Source organism: Aegilops tauschii, chromosome 1 (assembly GCF_002575655.3).
Source record: "Aegilops tauschii subsp. strangulata cultivar AL8/78 chromosome 1, Aet v6.0, whole genome shotgun sequence".
NCBI classification, from domain to species: domain Eukaryota; kingdom Viridiplantae; phylum Streptophyta; class Magnoliopsida; order Poales; family Poaceae; genus Aegilops; species Aegilops tauschii.
Window position 1 is genome coordinate 70,848,830 of NC_053035.3, and position 4,843 is coordinate 70,853,672.

The 4,843-nt window shown below is 47.8% G+C and overlaps 1 long non-coding RNA gene across 1 annotated transcript; it reads left to right on the forward strand.

Moving 5' to 3' along the window:
• The first annotated feature begins 1,451 nt into the window (after positions 1-1,451).
• On the forward strand, positions 1,452-3,558 carry LOC141039294 (uncharacterized). The gene is made up of 3 exons (XR_012200224.1): positions 1,452-1,479; positions 1,588-1,669; positions 3,329-3,558. It is a non-coding gene; the product is annotated as an uncharacterized lncRNA (long non-coding RNA).
• The last annotated feature ends 1,285 nt before the right edge of the window (positions 3,559-4,843 follow it).

Here is a 4,843-nt window from a genome sequence, read left to right on the forward strand (position 1 = left end):
CCCCAAGCCTCCCGGACATCAAGTTTACCATTTACCCTCTCTGGTTTAATCTCTAGGATGTTGCCAAGTTTGCAACAGCAAACTTGTGGAGGTTGTTTCAGTCATCTCCATTTGTCTCTGCCCGATCTTTCACCATGGTAACACTCCATGCTGGAAGGACTACGCGGTAGACATGAATTTACATCAGTTAAAACCCCAGAGCGTGCCATGCCAGTGGTGACTACGAGGGCAGCCAACCAAAACGGTGGTCTAGCCACTGTTCTCGTCGGCAGCGCCGCTCCGACCGTCTCTGGCCTCGCCATTAATGCCCAACAGTTCCCCCTCGACATCGTCTTCCCTATGGACCTCTAGCCCCCTTCATTTTCTTCTCCGGCGAGCCGTGCCAATGACCGAAACAGTGCGCTCCTGTGCATCGTCGCCTTCCTCCCCGATGTCCTCTTCCTCCGTTCGTCCGCAAGCCTTGCTCGTCTCCGTGAGCCTCTGCTGCTCGTCTTGATCATCCCCGTCGCCTTCCCGTGGGCCTTGGCCGCGCCTGCCGACACTGCGCCGTCGTCGACGCGCGGACACGTCGCCCGCCGCGTGCCACCTCCTCCCCTCCTTGCCCCGGCTATAAATAGCCAGCCCGAGCCTTCTCCGAGCAAGCCAGCCCCCTCCCCTCTCCCTCTGGAGTCCTCTCACACCCGTGCCCAGCCGAATCCCTCGCCGGAGCCCGGCAATTTAGCCGGAGTTCGCCCTCGGCCTCCGCACCCAAACCCCCTCCCAGGCCGTCCCCTGCGCAGTCCGAGCCCATGGATGGACGCGCCACTCTCCGGCGACCCTTCCCGACCCGCCGCCCCTCCATTTCCCTCACCGGAGCCCTGTGTCCACCCGAGCCCGAAGCCCCTCTCCGCCGCGTGCCTCGCTGCTTCCGCTACAACGCTCGTCGACGGCAGAGGCTACCACCCCGAGATGCGCCTCCTCATGCTGAGCATCTGGGTAGGTCGGCTGTCGCGAATGGTGGCCGGAGTCGCCGGCGCTCCTCGTTGGGGCGATCCCCTGGCTCGGCTCGTCGCGCCCCGAGCGGGAAGAAGAAGAAGGCCAGGCGGGCCCCGCCCAGCGTTGACCCTGCCTCTGGGCCCCGCCTGTCAGCCTCTGCACGCTGACTGGGCCGGCTCGCTGAGCTGGCGTAAGTGGAGACGCCCCACGCGAATGCGCTTTCGTTTCTCGAAAGCGTACTTCGTCGCGGCTTCAGAGAGAAATGCGTTTTGGTTTTCTGAAAACGTACTTTCTGTCGCCTGCGGTTAGTAATGCGCTTTCCTTTAGCCGAAAGCGTATTCCTCCTCTTCTTCGGGCCGGAATGCCTTTTCCTTTCTGGAAAGCGTATTTCTGAGAAAGACGCGATCTGTTTTTGTGCCAGGGCCTAATTTGTAATGATTTTCTTTACAGATAGGCCCCTAGTAGTTAAACAGTCATATCTTTTTACCCGTAGCTCCGAATCAGGTGATTCCAAAGCCCACGTCTTCGTTTCGTCGAGCCCGTTCCGTTGATATCATTTTCATAATATTTTCACCCAGTGAAAATGACAATTTTGCCCTTGCCCGTAAACAGCCCCCTCCGAGAGAGAACTGTTTCCGGCAAATCTTTTTGCGATCGTTTCACACTTCTTCCCGGAGTATTTGTCGACCCCCAGGCAAGCCAACCTCTTATCATGAGCCCCAAACTTGCATTTTGACTTTGCTTGCACCTTGTGTGTGTGTGTGTAGTTGCAGTTGTTTTATATCGTTTTCATCGGCAGTTATTTCTTTATGCCTATCTTGCATGCTTGTGTTTCATGATACGTTTGCCATGTTAATTAGAATGTTATTATTAATAATGCCATGCCACTACTCTACTTTATTTTCATGTCATCGTTATAAACTGTTATGAGGATTGTAATGCACCGTTGATTTACTATTGTCGTGTTCTTTATGTTATAGTTGTGCACTTGAGGAGTTCAATATTTTGTTCGTGCATTTGTATGCGGCATGTTGCACTCATGTTAAATATGTTCATGATGATGGAGAAGGAAATAAAATGACTTAATAATAACAAACCTCCTCCGTCATTGATGGAATCGAGTCATAGTGCCGCCAAACCGAACTTTTTCAGTGCAGCCACATTTGCCTTTTGGGAGGCCTTAATGCGATCTATTGTCGTGCCTCTCGTCGATGCCTCCCACTAGGGAAGGTTATGGGCGTGCTTACCCTGATCAGGTAAGCGGACATAACCTTGTGTGCTCGTTTTTGAGATTTTTGGTACCAGTCCCCGAGTGGGAGTTGACCACGACGGTGGTCGGGGTGTCTTTGGTAGACACGGGGCCACCCAGGACCAGCATGTTGGGGATTGGGTCGGAGTGGCCGGGAGAGCGTCATGGCAGTAGGTTGGTTTCGTCGGAATGCCGTTGGTCCACCCGAATGGGATGACGAGGCCATGGGTTCCGTGGTGTGGGTACAGTGTGCTACCTCTGCAGAGTGTATAAAATCTATCGATAGCCGCGTCCTCGGTCATGGGCATAAGTTCGTAGTAGGTCCCACTATCAGGTCTTGGTCGAAATGGAGGACAAACCGAAATAATTAAGTTGGTAAATAAATATGTGATAACAAGAATATGGTAACTTGAACTATGAGATAGTCGTGAGGAGTCACGACGATATTTTGATGATGAGATAAGTGGTTGTCATTGCCGTAAGGATCACGGGCCAAATATTGGTCGTGGTTGTGATCGCCGTAAGGATCACGGTTGGAGACCAACTGTTGGTCGTGGTTGTGATCACCGTAAGGATCACGAGTTGTTCTTGAGAAAGACCACTTTGGTGGTGTGTTTGTGATCCAGAGATGATCACAGTTGATAAGAGAGTCCGAGGGACTCGGTGCACAAGTTTGGTTGCATTGCTGGAATAATATATCATTATTTGCATTTAAAGAACCATGATAGAATAGAAGATGATTGCATAATGTTAACATGCTATGTCTGCATTGGATATTATTGGTAGTTTATTTTCAGCATAGTTTCTTGATGCCATGCTATGCTTTGATTGACATGTTAAGTTATGCCATGATTGAGATAAAATTCTATGTTTTGCTATTACAATGTTATAATCATGTTCTGATATGCCATGTGATTGCGATGTTAGTAGATGTTATGATTTTGTTCATGCTTAGTGGATTTTTATCATGCCATGTTTAGTAATTGATATGAGATAGGGTGTTGCATGCGCTCGAATCTTGCTTTGTCTGCAGCTTGTTTGGATGCTATGTATTTGGTTGTCTTGCAAGTACATTCAATGTACTGACCTGGCGTGTCATGCCAGTTTTGTAGGTCGTACCCGTATTGCTCGCTTGATCCGTCGTGCTAGGCCGTAATCTTGCCAGTCCTGTGAGTTGTGGAGCCCAGCCAGAGTTGTTATGCTGCCAAACCAAGACTTCCGCCGCCATTTTTATCAGATTTCCGCTGTCATTTAATAGCCTTAGGGCTATGCCAGATAATTGTATTCATCAATGATGTAATCTCATATACATGTATTTGATGAATATTTTTGTACCTGGAATGCTGTATTATGGACCTGTCGTGCGTCAGGTGTTATCCTGAGCTGACGTGCGAAGGCCCCCTGCTCCATGTGGATCGGGGTGCCACAAAGATGCATCGGTCCAGTTGCAGGCAGAGGAGAGTACGAGGGTTGACTGGTTCGGGCGCGGGTGCGTGTTGGGGCTGACATTGCCGAAGAATAACATGACATGTGGGGAAATAGAGGGAGGGACTGGCCAACGTTGGAGGGTACGTATGGTAGAGTGGTGGAGGCGCAGCCAGCCATGGGAAGCGGGAGCAGGCGGAGCCGACGGGGTGGTTTGGTTTGGGCGGCTGGAGGAAGAAGAAGACAAGAGATAGAAGTTACACGACAGATGTTGGATGTCAATATAACGGCTGGTAGGCAGAATCGTTTGTTGACTGGTGTAACATCCCAAAATTCTAAATTTTGGAATGTTATATTAAATAGATAGATTTGATTGATTGTTTGATTGTTGTGTGATTGAGTGAGTGAATTCGAAACTTTTTGAAAGTTAAATGAGAGGGAATAAAAGGACTTTCCCAAACTTCCATTTTTGCTTTTATGATCTCCGTGAATTCAATTTCTTTTCACCACAAAACCCTGGAGAGAAGATGACATGACTTCTTCCATTTGTTTAAATGACAAGGGGTGTTGAAAATATTTGAATTTCATTTGAGAATATTTCAAATTCTGAAACTTTATGCAACTCAATGATTTTCACGAGCGAAGATAAAATGACTTCTTCAAAACATATGAAATATGAGTTGGGAGTTTCAAAGGATCAAATTCAAAGTCCTCTTGAAAATTATTTTAATTCGGAGTTATTTGGATTTTATTCAAATTATTTTTCTCCAAAAATAAAATACATGGAAAATAGGGTAACATGATTCCCTACATCAGAAAATTGGAGAGAAATAAATTTGAATTAATTTTGGTATTTTTAAAATGATTTTTATTGGATTTTAGTGGAGCAGTAGCACTCTTTGACTTATTTGAATTTTTGTGGATTTTATTTAATGCTAGAAAAATGCCCATGCTGTAAGAAATCTTTTTCTGAAAATTTTGATATATTATATGCCTATATAATATATTTTTATTTGTTTTGTTGTTATTATTTTTGTTTGTCTGGAAAATCTTTATTTAAAAAAAATCCCTCCGCCGAACTGGACTGCCCCAGCCAAGCCAGCCCAGCCCAGCGCGCTCGCGCCCGTCTCCGAGCTCCCGCAGGACTCCCGCCGCCGCCGTGTCCTTCGCGGACACCGCACCCCGCCGCCTTGC